Genomic DNA, 15395 nt, shown 5'->3' with positions numbered 1-15395 from the left:
TATTTTTTAATATTTTTATTTGAAATTTTATTTTTTACAATTTTTAACAATCAATTTATGTATTTTTATATATTGTTTTAAACAATTTAATATTTTTCCTTTTTTTGCAATATTATATAAATTAAATATATTTTCCAAAAAAACTTACAAAATTATATACATATATACATGAAAAATATTTACAAACTATTTACAACATTTTACAAAAAAAAATACAAAAACACAGATATTTACAATATATACAACATTTTACAAAAACACAGATATTTACAATATATACAAAAATATTTTTAAATTTTTTTTAAAATAACATAGCTTCTCAAACAAAAATTTAGCAGTTTTTTTTTTTTTTTTTTTTTTTTTTTTTTTGTAGCTGCTCGTCTGGTCTGGGTTTTTTTGGTGTTTTCTCGGCTCGTTATTTTATAATTTTTTTATTATATTTTCATGATATTTTTGTCATTGATGTTTTTGAATTTCAATTTTCAGAAATTTTGGTGCGCTGAAAAATTACTGTTGTTAAAATTTTTATGTCTTCTGGAAATTTCGAAATTGATAGAATTTTTTTCTTATTTTCATTTATTTAATTTTTTTTTTGTCCTTTTCTTTGATTATATGATTTTTTTTCGCAGAATTGCTACAGTTTTTTTTTATTTCAATTCTCCTTTTGTTGATTCTTCAAATTTTAAAATTTCTCTGTACATCAAAATTTCGATAGGGATCAATCTGCAATCTATTGAAATGATATCTTCTTCCTCGCTGTTTAATTTTGATACTTCTTTTTTGTCTTTTCTTGAAATCTGCTGATGATTTTCTGTTTGGGTGTTTTCTTTTTTGTTGCAGCTTTCTATTATGAGTAAAAGTGCCAAATTGATTATGAGATCGAAAAAGGAGAAATAAAACATTCTGATAAGGAACCAGACCCAGAGGAGCAGCACAGTGTTTTCCATCTTTTCGACATTCATTTTTTTCAATATAGTTTCAGTTTTTCAAGTCCAAGTAATAAAATATACCGCAGTGAGAAGACTATGTTGCTTTTCTCTCAATGTAAATTTACATTCTGATTTTTCTTGTGTTTTGCAGAATAAACAATAGCCAACTTGCAACAATGAACGCTTTTGAAATAATGAATTCATTATTGTAATGTTCTGTTATTTATTACAGCAATTGTTTGAAGACCAGAAATTTCATTGTTTCCAACAATTAAAGCGATTTGTTTTGATTTTTATGAGGGTGGTGTTTTCACAACGTATCTAGCAATAATGTTTTGACAATGCTATAATGAAACGAAAGTAGTAAGCGACATAGTTTCAAAGTAAATGCGACATTGTGTATAAAATAAATAGAGCATTACATGTAATTTAATTTTCAGTGGCTTAATATTTTAGTATATCACTAACGCTTAATATTTTAGTATATCACTGAAAACTAACCAAAAATGCATTTTGTTAATGAAAACAGAAAAGTGCTGTGTATTTACGAGAGGCGTCAAGGATGCACAGAAAAATTAATACATATGTACTGTTTTAATACTGTTATGTATTATGTAATTACAAAAGCATAACTGTAAAACTGCACCTTTTTGAAAAAATCAGTCAAAAAAAATTTGTGCGGCAGGCGCGGATAACCCGCCCGCGGATAATCGGGAGTCTACTGTATTTTAAAATATTGTATTCTTCATTTTTGTTTGTTAAATTTTAACAGTTATTAACAATAGTGTAATTCTGTAATGTCTAAACGTAGTAAATAATCATTAAAACATTGTTTAGGTTTTTCTTATAGCATCTTTCAAACATTTAACATTTTTTAATATTAATATTTTTAATATTTTTGGTAACTACATAATTTCTAGAATTTATAGGACTTCCAAAACAAATTCCAATGCTGTTGACCAAAAAAAAAGAAGAAAAATAACAATGAGGTCCTTTTGACTCCATGTCTCTGAGGAAATTCATGTCTCGAGTTGCAGGTTAAAATGGTCAATTTGACAATGCCTATTACTAAATATACTATACCTGTAGACATCATCTAAAACATCATATTAACATCCTTATACCTTATGCTTCTGATTACGCGTCTGTTCCGGAGTTTTTGATTCCATTATCTTTCTAAATAGATGAAATTTCACTTCACTCTTTCAAATTATAAAATGAAATCTGAAACATCAGAGAAGAAAGACGACGCCAATCAGTTGAATTGAAGCCAATTGAAAAGTCTTGGAAAAGTCTGAAAATTAATCAGATATATAAAGATTTTTTCCCTAGGCTAAAGAAGCAAATAATGAAATCATTTGTTGTAATTCCCTTGTTACGAGATGAAAGAAAATACATTATGCAAGATTTTAAAAATTTGAGTGCATAATTCTATTGAAAGATGAAGAAAGGTAGTTTTAAAAATGAGCTATTCCTTTACAACTTGAAAGAACTCCTTGTAATCTACAGCCTTCCAATCTACAATTCTAACAAGGCTATTGTCACGTTCCATTACTAAAAACTAGCACATAAAAGACATGGATTATTACAATTGAATATGTCTTTAAAATTTCCATAATAAAAATAATCAGTTCTCATTTTTTTTCGAATGCCAATTTTTTGAAGTCGACAAGCTTTTGAAAAGGTTTTTCATGCATCATTTTGAATAATATTCTTGATAACAAAGCTTTATTAGAATAATAAAATTTTGTGCGACTAATAGCATTTGAGAATTTAAAGAGACGGCTTGTTTTTCTCACAGAAATACTGAAAAACCTTTTGTAAAAGAATAGACAATCCGTCTGCAAAGAAAGGATATTTTACTGACAAAAAAAAAAAAAGGAATAAAAAGAGAGAAAGACATATGCTTCGCATTGTAGTTTGTATCAAGTAGAAAAACAATTTTAAAGTAACATTAATTTTTAACAATGTATTATTCCGGATTGCAAAGAATTAGTTAAAAAAATTGTAATTAATTATTCCTAATTATTTATTGATAAAAAAAGACATTACATTTACTTTTACCAGTGTTAAGTGAAATAAAAGAGATTTTGCTTGAATCTTTTTATTTTTATTTTTGAACCAACTTAAATCATTTTACCAAGAAATAAAATCTAATCAAGTAAACTTTTTAATATCCAAATTCAATTTTTCAGGAATTGATTCGATAATCCTTGAAAAAAAGGCATTCATTTTTTTAAACAAAAAGAGCTAACTTTTTAAAAACTAACTAAGGGCTAACATTAAAATTTTTTTCTCCCACAGTTTTTTTTTTTTAATTTAAAAAATTGTCGAAAGATGGTGTTGCAGACAGTAATTAAAGAAATAATTGAAAATCACATCACGATTTTTCGAAATATTTTAATAAACGAAAATAACAATACAATATTTTCGTAATGTCCATCATCAGTCGCAATCATGTCGTCATCCGAGAACAAAATTGGTAGTCATTTTCTGGAAAGTAGCCAATAAAATGGCTGCACATGCGTCACTGATTATTCCTTCAAGTTCCTCAAGTGTTTGGAGATTTGTCTGGTACACCACTTCCTTCAAATGACCAAAAAGGGAAAAAATCACAAGGATTTAAATCTGATGAATACGGTGGCCATATTATTCCCTTTCATGTGAAGCATGGGTAATTTAAAACGGTTACACGGATATCAAAATATTCCTCTAAGGAAAGGAAAATTTCAGCAGTACGGTGAGACCTCGCGCCATCTTGCATAAAGTTGGATGTTGAGGTTGGTTCGACTAAAGCATTTTTCAAAGCGAACCACAAAGTCATGAAAAATTTTAATATATCGTTTTGAACTCATCGTGTCATGTATAATAAAGGGTTTACTGGAAACAGCTGCCAATACAGTCACTTTTTTAAAATAGAGTGATTTTGGAACAGAATATGAAATTCTCAGTTCCCCATATTTGTCAATTTTGCTTATTGCTGAATTCACCGAGATGGAAATGTGCTTCATCTGAAAAACATATAGAGTTCACATTAGTATTATTCTATTATGTACAGCAATTCATTCGTAAACATGTGTTTTTCTCTACGGATAAGGTATATAGCGGTTGCTGTGTTTGAATTTTGTACAGGAACAAGGCTAAGCACTAGTGCATTATCTTATGTGTCGACGTTTTTTGCTTACTTGACATGCGGCAACAGTTTATCGGACTGATTTTCTAGGGGAGCATGAATTATTTCTCAACAGCCTGTACATTTTGTAATATCGAACTGTGCCGTCCAACCGTACCGATTCTCTCATCCGCAACACTATCTGTTTGTTTAAATTTCTTATACAATTGCTTTATTTTATTCTGCTGCGAACCCTTAGAGAATTATAATTTGCACTGAAAGCTTCTTCTTCTTGCGGTAATATTCTCCCTCTGTCGGTGAAATTCCAATACAAGAAAAATCCTTTTTCCTAATTGATAGGATTTCAAAACTTCCCTACAGAATCTGCTTTTCAGCTCTCTATTGCTCGTCCAATTACAAAACACTTTAAAATTTTAAAGTTGAAAAAGTGACCCCTTCTGAGGCTGCATATTTTGACGATTCGCATGATAGAAGATGATAAAACAGACTTGCGGAGCCATCTATCGACAACTGTTTGAACTAAAGCCAAAAACCGTTAGAGAAAAAAATTATGCCCCATCATATGAATCTGCAGCATTTTTTTTTTTTTTTTTTTTTTAACATTTTCAAAAATATGATATGGACTTAAAATATTCACCAAATCAAATGGCAACAATATAGCAATTAAAAATAGAGTAATACGCAAAGATCAGACTCATGTCGAATGACAAGAATTATAGAAACCAATCAAACATCTTTTCAACGTGTAGATAGAGTAAAGAAAAAACTGGCATTTTGTGCATAACATATCTGTTAAATGTGCGTATTGCTCTAATTTATATCTTCGCTTTGAGTTACTTTTCCATGCACTCACCTAATCAGAAACTTCCTTTCAATAGGAACGTTCAATTCAGTTTGCTTATGCATTCATTTTGAAGGGGTTCGTTATCATTTGTATAAACATTCATAAATGTATTAACATTTCATATGCTTATTATATTAAATTCGTTTTATTAAAAATATTCTTTCTTCACCAAAGTTATTATTATTATTTTTTTTGGCTAATATGACGCCTTAAACAAAACAAAAAATAAGTAAATAAAGATCAGATTTATATATATATATATATATATATATATATATTTGAGAATTTGTGGCAGAACCTGGTCCATTTTATTGCTTCGCTTGGATACATATAAAGAAAATATCCATCAGTATATCTGATCTATTTTTGCTCTAGAAGATATCTTTCTATAAATTTTCCAATCGCATCAAGAACACAGTTATGATACAAAATATATAAATTTCTTCCCTTCATTCAGTCGTATTTCAGGGCATTATGGAGCATGTGAGATAAATTGATTCTCATTCTAGACCGATATATATGTCGATTCTTTTGAAGAACGTTTGATCTGAGAATCCTCCAAATTTGAAGCCATGATCTGGGCAACAGCTGCATCATATTAGAATAATATATTGATAATTCCTTCACTATATTGTTCAATATTCTGAAAATTGTACATCATCGTGAAGATATCATTATGGAATTGCTGAATTTTTATACTAAGAGACGAACCACTCACTTGGCTATTCCGATTCGCCAATATTAAATCTAACTGACCGGTCCGCCACGACAGCACTGGCGGAAACTAAAGCCTTTTTTCCCAAGGCTCGTGCGCACATGAGTCCAACGCATTTTAGCCCTCTTTCACCACGCTTGTGATTTTCCGGTGTTCATTTTATTGACAGTTGCGGGAAGCTCCTAATGAAATTCCTGAGACGAAAGTGGTCCTACTGTGGATCAGATGGTAGATTTACGAACACATCCTTAAAGGGGAAGGAGGCATCCTAAGGACCATCACCGGTCACGGTAACTCTTCTCGTGTGAAGCACTGTCAGTCATCGGAGGAGGTAGCCGATCCCGCCATTTATGTACTCACCTGGATGGCGAGAACCAATCACCATACCAGAAGTACCTTATTCTCAACTATGAGGTGGCCTCCGGTGAGAGATGTTAAGATAGTAAGTCAACCATCTGACTCTCCGACCCGCCACGAAGGCACACGGATTTAAAACATAAGGTTGAATGACCGGATCGCCGCAACAGCAACACTGGCGGGAACTGGGGTTGAATCCTTATCATCACCGGCCACGGTACAACCCTCCCCGAAGGAAGTACGTTCCGTCATTGAGAGGAGGAGTCAGATCCTCCACCTATTTGTGTACCCTAAAGGGTGGTGAGATCCAACCACCATGCCGGAAGCATCTCATCCTCATTTCGAGGTGCCCCCGGGGTATTTGTTAAGAGAGTAAGAAAGAGATTGATTTCTGGATATGAGGCGCATGTCATCATGTCTATAACTTTGGAATCAACTACACATTTTGCATTATTTCTTGCACGTGTCCATTCATAGGTTAAATAATTGTACAATTAGAAGTTGAAAGACTTATGGGATGATTTTCAGCACGTAACTTCGAGACATCGTCAATCCATCTCAGTTTCGTTCTAATTATCTTACCACTTTGAAATATAAGTGATGTCATATTGGAATAAATATCGAACAAATCCATTTTAAACTGTGATAACCTAACAAAATTTCTCAGAGTTTACAATTACTGTTCGAAAAATACTGTTTTTCAAAAAAAGAAGGATAACAAATTTTATTGGAAAGTTGATTTCTTTTAACTTCTAAAAAAATGTCGAAATTGAATAAACTGATATCTGAACCCCAATGAAAAAATATAAAATATAAAAGAATGTTCTTCCTTGATAGTTTGTGTAAAATTATTTACAATGTAAGAAATTCGATACGATGTCATTTTGTCTTATGAAAAACATAAACTAATAAAGAGATATTGTTAAAAAACCGATATATTTTCAAGAGACCTTTTAATAGAAATGCAAATTAAGATTTCTTTTTAAATGACAGTTTTCCCTAAGTTTAAGATCTTTTGAAACGATACTCCATCTTTTAACTTGAATGATAATTGTGATTACAATGCCTTAGGGATAATGAAATTCCACAGAGATAAATGCGTCAGAATATTTTCAGAATTCCGTTGTTTTCCTGTCGAAATGCTTGAAACCCTTTTGCATATAATATTAGGGTAAATAATGTTCCGCTTGAGAATAAAAAGAGATTTTGATACTTTTTTTCTTTGAGTTTCTTTCAAAGAAACATGGATGTATAAAAATACAAAATGCATTCAATGCTACTATCTATTTTGTTTTGAATGGATCTCGTTTTAGAAAACATTAATTTTATAAAAGAAGTATTTTTCAATCATGAACAAAAGGACGGAGAAGTTTATTTACGTTCCTAAAGACGATTCATTAATAAAAATCAAAAATATATTTTCTTTTTAGCGAATGTGACCGATTTTTTGAACTTTTTCTCATTTACGGAATATGTTGAGAAAAATCATTGTAATTGGACACAAATAATCCTTCTTCAAGATTTCGATGAATCTGTATCCTTAAGATTACTCTGAGAAATAAAAAATAATTCTGAAATTATACTTTTTAACTGTAATTGCTCTAATGACAGTGATATGAAAACACAAGCTCGATAAATTTTGTGTATGATTTTTACACTAAATTGCACTTCTACTTAGATACGATCTTTCCAAAATTGGAGAACATATCCATCCGAATTCGCAGCATTTCTTCTCTGTGTAGATAGCTTATAGTAAAGAAATGTTATATATATTAACGGATGTCGATCAATGATCCTCAAATTTGGCGACAAAAATTAATGTTTGAGTTTTTGTTCTCATTTACGGAATATATAGCGAAAATCATTTTAATCGGACGCAAATAATCTTAATTCTAGATTTTGATGAATCTCCAAACTTCAGGCTGCTCCATGAAAGAAAAAACAACTCTAGAATTATACTTTTCAAATAGTCTGTGATGATAGTAACATAAAAATACAAGTTTGATAAAATTTGTATGCCAATTAGCGCCAATTTTACTCCGATTAGCATTACATCTCAGCTACCATCTTCTCAATGTTGGAGAATATATCCATCCGAATTAGCAATATTTCTTCTCTGTGCAGTTAGTCTCATTGTAAGGAAATGACATATATTTTAATGGATACTGAACGGATGCTAATAAATGACCCTCAACCTTGGTGACAAATGTTCTCGAAAATACAAGAATCTCCAAGCTTCAGGCTGCTCCAAGAAAGAAAAAATAATTCTGGAATTATACTTTTCAAATAGTCTGTGATGATAGTAAATGAAAGAAAAATACATGCTTAATAAATTTTGTATGTAATTTTTACGCCAAATTGCAACCCATTTCAACTATCATCTGTCCAATGTTGGAGAATATATCCATCCGAATTCTCAACATTTCTTCTCAATGTAATTAGTCTTATAGTAAAAAAATGACATATATTTTAATGTATATTGAACGGATGCTAATAAATGACTTTCAACTTTAGTGACAAATGTTCTCGAAAATACAAGAATTTGAGTGAGATCTCTATCAGGAGTTGAAATGGGAGGAATTTTCTAAAACATTCTGTGATTGCAAATTATATGCTTATATAAACACATGAGAATTAAAGCGAATCAGTCGAGTGAATTTTCTGTTTGAAATGTTGATTGTGAATCTAGCTGTGCACTTTGAACACTATTACTGTTCCGAATTAGCGATTTGTTGCTTTCTTAAGTTGTAAGTTTCTACAATTGTAGTTCTTTGAGTACGCCGCGACTTGGCTTTTGTTATTTGTGCTCTAATTCTTTTTGTGGAATAATGATTTTCTATTATTCAGAGTATAGAACTTTTTTCATTGCATATCTACAGGATGATATTCGAGACAGCCATTGATTTTTAAACTGTCCCATGGTTAATAACAGAGATTCTCAATATTAGATGAGATATACCTCCTTCCATAAATATAAATATTTTCATACTCAGGAAAGTAATAAGTTAAATACTGGAATGTTAATATAATATAATAGAATTAATATTAATAGTCAAAAGAAAGTAATAATTATTTTACTATCGATGCTGAAACTGCGATTCGTAAAGAAGCTGATGCTTTGATGCAGCAAAACTAAAAAATGTTCACTGGTGAATTTGATGGTGTATTATTGATTTCTGGCTCTATATCTACTAATAATACAAACGAAAGTGTGTATGTCTGTGTATTGGTTCACAATAGGTCAGAATATACTATAGCTTTCAAATTTTGCTATAAATATAAGCAAATATATAAGTGCACTTTCTAGTGATTTTTGATTCAAATTTCATTAAATTTTTACTTAATTAAAAATCAAGGATAATTTCGACACTTTTGAATATAATTTCGAAAATACGCAAGTATAAAAACAATATTTTTAAATCTTCAATTTTAAAAAATTATTCTTTCAATTATACCAAGTCCTCTCCCGCTTATTTTTATTTTTTTTTATTAATTCTAAAAATATTTATCATATTTTTTAACAATATATTTGATTATAATAGTAAAGTAAAAATCGCTTTCATTGTAGCTGTGGTATTTCATCCTGGCTTTTTTCCCATTGCTAATGATCAAGAAATGAATTTGTTCATGCTGAGTAGATATTACTTTTTTAGTAGATTTTCTTACTAATTTTTTTTTATATTGAATAAATTTCAGAACAGGGCACTTTCTTAATAATTGTTTTAAAACTTCATTTTACAGACCGTTAAAGTTGAACTTCATAATCAAGCAATGATAAAAAATTTTAAAAAAGTGTTTAATTTTAAGCACTGTTTCTCTTTTCTCTGTTATGATTTAGTGTATCAATATATAATCAGAAATTTAGGGAAATTAACAAAATCGTGTAAAGTTTCAATACCAGCATAAATTATTTATCTATCAAAATTAGAATTTTAAATATATTTTGCTCAGGGAACTATTAAGATTAAGTTGAGCAATACATTTCACAGAAAATTTATCAACATTTAATCCAGGTGAATCAATTGGTAGTCAAAATTGGCCAGTTACATATAAATGTTTTTTTAATGATTTATCCAAGATACATATATGGAATTTTTATACATGTTTACTTATACATATTCATTAGTATACAACTTTACCATATAAGGCATGTATTGTGGATTGGACCACAATTTAAGAATGCCTATCACTTTTCTTTTTATTAAGTAATGGAAATTTAAATATATATTTGAATTCATTCAACTCAAGGACTTGCAAAACTGCAAAATATCATACCTGAATCACGTATCACATGCTGGCGTCCTGGCATAGGGGTAGCGCGTCTTCCCCGTGATCTGGGCGTCCCGGGTTCGAGTCCCGGTTTGGGCATGGTTGTTCTTCTGTTGTTCTATCTGTGAGATGTGTGAATGTGCCCTCCTGTAAAAAGGGATTGTTCAAGCGAATGAGTGATGCGTGAGTGGCAAAGTCGTACTCTTGGCCCTAGTTGGCGCTGCTATAAAAAATAAGAGACGTCCCCCTCAGGCTTAAATCGCTGTCTTCGTAACAGCGGGCTTGTCAGTGGCAAGTGCCATAAGAAACAAACACAAACAAACAAACGTATCACATATTTTTAGCGATTTTAGGCCACAAAAAAGGTTATGTAAAATTCGATAACTTGGGGATGAAATAATTCCATCATTTACGGTATCGAATGATGATTTCCGAAATTCAAGTCTACCCATATGTATCAATTAATTTTAAATAAATTAGGTTCAAGTTCAGGTCTGTTTAAATGTGCAGAGAAATACGTTGAGATTTTATCACCGTATCACCGCAAGAGTTGTCGCTTGCATCTGAAACGACAGCTCAGGCTTGCATTTCAAACTGCTAGAATTTCATATTTTAACTCTACGAGAATTATATTGAAAATCCATGCAGATCGTATAATGATACATTGCATTTAGAGAAAAAATGAAAAAAACTTTAAAAAAAAAAGAAAAAGAAAAAGCAACCTAGCGGGAATGGTCTCTCAAAAACGCTCTCGCATCTCTCCAATAAAAGTCCAAATTAAAAATATTATTTTGGAAAATACATCTTGGAAAATTAAACATCTTGAGACGCATCATAAAGTGGACTATTTATTCTTTTTTTTCTTTTAATTTAAACTTTCAACAGATTGAAATGCTCTGAAAATGGATGGAATGCTCTTCACTGGCTGGTATAAAATTACCGATATCATTTTATAATTAGACATGGGTCTCGAAAGGAACAAATGGTGGATTTTGATAATTCCTCAAACAAAACCCTCCTAATCCCGTAGTTCATAACATCGAGTTAGAGCTACGGCATCGAGTTTAATGGCGTTGTTGGGAACAAGGCAGTATAGGAGCATAACGAGATTTTGAAAATGCCTCCAGGGAAGCTTTTATTTCATCATTAGCACTTCCATTTTCACTGCGTTAACGAGCCTGTTGCCTACTCGACGCATGCGCTGTTAAGGAACAAGGGATATCCTAATATAATAATACAGTTCTCGATCACAATTTAAAAATATATTGTTGAGAAAATCATGCTGTTGTTGAAAAATATATTGTTGAGAAAATCATATTGATGTTGGAAAATATATTGTTGAGGAAATCCTGCTGTTGTTGAAAAATATATTGTTTAGAAAATCATGTTGTTGTTAAAAAATATATTGTTTAGAAAATCATGTTGTTGTTGAATATATATATATATATATATATATATATATATATATATATATATATACAAAGAGAGAGAGAGAGAAAAAATAGAGCCAAAAGCTTGACGCGAATCTAGAACCCGCAACACATAAGTCATTCATGTTATTCTGACCACTATATTGCACCACCCAGACTTAGAAACGGAAAGTGAATATACTTACTCTAAAAGTTATAATAAAAATTTTGTGTATGTAAAATTGCATTTTTTTCAATAAAGATCCTTATACAAATAAACTGAGAAAGCGAAACCTAATCTAAATATAAAATTTGTTAAAGCCCTTTCAAAAATAATCGAAGTAAATTTATATATATATATACAAGAATTTCTCGTTTAGAGTTGTAAGGTATATTCATTAATCTATTCTTCACGTACTGCTATTTTTCCTAAATTTTGTCACTCTTTTTTAATTTCACCACTATAGAAAATTCGAAAATAATTTTTATGTTATTATTTCTTCAGTGCGATAGCATGATCAAATTTCCTCTTCATGGTAAATTATATTGCTTACAGGATAAAGAATAACTGAACAAAAAGAAAATAAGAATTAAAAAAAATGGGTTCATTATTAGACTTGCTTTCATTTCTAAATTCCATTCAGAAATATATATATATAGAGAGAGAGATAAAGAGAGATATAAAATCGTTTTTCATCACAAAGAAATATTTATTCACCAACAAAAAGATCATGATTAATTTATTACTCTCTGAAATCATTTCAAAGGCAGCCAAATATGTACAATTTTGCTATTTATAAGCACATAAAAGAAAAGATTCTCTACGCTTTATCTGGAAAGGGAATTATTTTTATTAGAATACAGCAACACATGATAAAAATTAATTAATGAACTTTATTCTAATAAAGAAATATTTTTTTATTCAGTAAACATTTCGATCAAAATTGAATCAGTTTTTGAAAGATTAATTTATATTTAAAATGAATTTTTCCATGTTTATTGGCTTTTTTGTAAATATTAGTAAATGTAAGTAAAAATAAATTGAAATGGTAACAGAAGTCAGACAAAAAGACTTATTTTAAGTAATTAATTTGAATTTACTTATTTTCCATTTGTGTCGGTCACACGTATCGATTTTTTTTCTTTTTTTTTGTAAAATGTTATTTTATTTTTGGATTTATATAATATATATATTTGCTTTAGTTACAGTCAAATTTGGTTAAATTTGAAAATTTTTAATTCGATTATTATTATTATTATTAAGAGAAGAGAATTCAAATAATAAACCCTGCAATATAGTGATAACGTGGCATTTTTTTGAGTCGTCATTTGCTTAGATTTTATCTGTGTTGTTGTAATTATTACCTCATTTTTTATAATTATTGCTTTTTTTCAAAGTGCTGGATTTTTAAGTCATTCTTCCTTTATTATTTTAACATTTAATTTTCATTTTTTGACGAATGATATAAATGCAGACTAATAGGGTACATTTTGATTCCAGTCACTGATTCCTGGAATCATATTTTTGGTCTCCTAGATCAAATGTTCAGTAAGAGATAAATATTATTATGAACTAAATATATTATTTCTCCTCCCAGTTGACTTCAAAGCAAAGGAAGCAGGTATATTAACAGACATTTTAATGGATGCTAAATGAATGACGTTTTCAGGCCCTTGGCAAAAATTTATTGAATTTTCTAAAAATTTGGCGAATTTGATGCCTAAACTGAAGTTTCCAGAAAATTGAAGAATTATGCCGATATTTCTAGTAACCCTTTATAATTCTCTAGTATATACTCTTACTACCTGTAAAAGATTTTTTATGAAAGCACAAAAAAAGTACAGGGTGGTTATAATTAAACTTCCCCTATAAACAGCATCCTACAACGCAAACGGGTGAACGGTTTGCAGCGAAATTTGATATATAGACTATACACAAGATGCTCTCAAGGAATTTAGAAAAAAAAATAATTCCAAAATGTCCACCAGAGGGCACCTTTTCCGGAAAAACATTAAATTTAACACAATAAAGCTCAAAACGGAATACAGAAGCAATATTAACAATCCAGAGCAAGAATGTAATAAAATGTAAAACCAGGAAAAGCTGTCAATTCTAGGAAAAAAATATTGTGATTTTCAGGCTTGCGAAGAAGAGGACACTTTATGCAAAATAACTTAGAGTAAGAAACGCTTGCAGTCGTTGTTATGGTTTATGTCGATGTTTCCGGCTGTAATGATGTCGGTATCGTATTGCGACATTGAATGACTTAAAGAATCCATAACGCTTCATTTGCAAAACATCATAACTGATCAGTTACGATATGATATTGAACACACTGTCCACGAAGTTGAAATTTTGCAGGTGGATGAGTTTGGTCACTTAAAGTACTTTTCCCTACATCACCCTGGACACGATTAACAACTGCTCCTCTCTTGCAATTCCGTCCTAATCTGTTCTTGTTTCTGCAAACTGAACTGGTTTTTTTCCCCTCTCAAACAGCGTACTGTTATTTTTTCCGTATCTTTACTTAATATGGTTCGATGACAAGGTGATCAGAAACTAGTCAATAAATGTTAATATTATTCCTGAATTCCGTTTTCGTCTTTTATTCTATTAAAATTAATGTTTTTCCGAAAAAGGTACCCTCTTGTGGACATTTTGGAAGTAAATTTTTTTTTTATCGAAATTCCGTGAGCGCATCTCGTGTATAGTTTACATACCAAATTTCGTTGCAATCCGTTCACCCGTTTGCGTTGTATGATGTTTATAGGTGAAGTTTAATTATAACCACCCTGTACTTTAAAATGATAAATAGAATAATTAAATGCTTGAAATTCGATCGAGCTACCTTAATAGCTCAGAAATAATCTATAGTTAAATATCATTAAAATTCAAAAGTGGTAAATATACTTACCCTGCCCATTCACGATGTAAGGGCTTCGTAAAGACATTCAGTGTTGTTTTTGTTGTTTATTATGGCACTTGTCATAGACAAGCCTGCTGACGAAAGACATTAAGTTTCTGTATTTGTTATTGAATTTTTACTCCTGAAAAAGTTTCCAGACACCACTGTGTTGCATTCCTCATGTCTAAAATATTCTTATTGCCGCATTGAGGAAAGACAGTCGAATCTACATGGCCGAATGGTCATGGCACTGTTTTCATAATCAAGAGATCGTGGGTTCTAATCCCGCTAGAGACAATGCGACTCATAGTATATGTAAATACTTAGTTCCTTGATTTTATGTTTTCCTTTATTTCATGTTCTAGAAGATACTGGACATTTCTTCAGTTTACCAGACAAGTGTTCTGGACTTTTCTTACTGTCTCCAGAAAAATATTCTGGAACTTTCCCTGCTTGTCTAAAAGTAGATTTGTCGTCACTGTATTCTCAGTTCTGAGTTCAGTTAATAAATTGGTTTAGCTCTACCTCTTGTGTGTGTCAATGAGTTCTATATCATAGTATCTACGTGACATTATATTTAGTTATTATTACTTGTTATTGAATTAATTTAATTTAAATTCAATTTTTAAAAATGAACAAAATTATGACGTTTTTTATTGATGGTTGAGTATTGAAGTTTATGAAATTTCGGTTTATATGTTTAAGTAAAACGTGGCTAAGATGTTTTTAATAAAATTGCATTAGATTACAACAGTTTTCTTTTTATCCATTGTATTAATCCACCCAGGCAGCCTAATAAATGCCAAATGAGTTTCAAATTTTAATCTAAGACA

The 15395-nt window shown here is 30.3% G+C and overlaps 1 protein-coding gene across 1 annotated transcript in view; it reads left to right on the top strand.

Annotated features, from left to right (window-relative positions):
• The window catches only part of LOC129976590 (uncharacterized), a 466684-nt gene that overhangs the window by 277926 nt on the left and 173363 nt on the right, over positions 1-15395 (top strand). The window lies entirely within an intron of this gene.

The sequence above is a fragment of the Argiope bruennichi genome, chromosome 7 (assembly GCF_947563725.1).
Source record: "Argiope bruennichi chromosome 7, qqArgBrue1.1, whole genome shotgun sequence".
In the NCBI taxonomy this organism is placed as follows: Eukaryota; Metazoa; Arthropoda; class Arachnida; order Araneae; family Araneidae; genus Argiope; species Argiope bruennichi.
The sequence above is the reverse complement of the archived record's forward strand: the minus strand, read 5'-3'. Positions and strand labels throughout refer to the sequence as shown.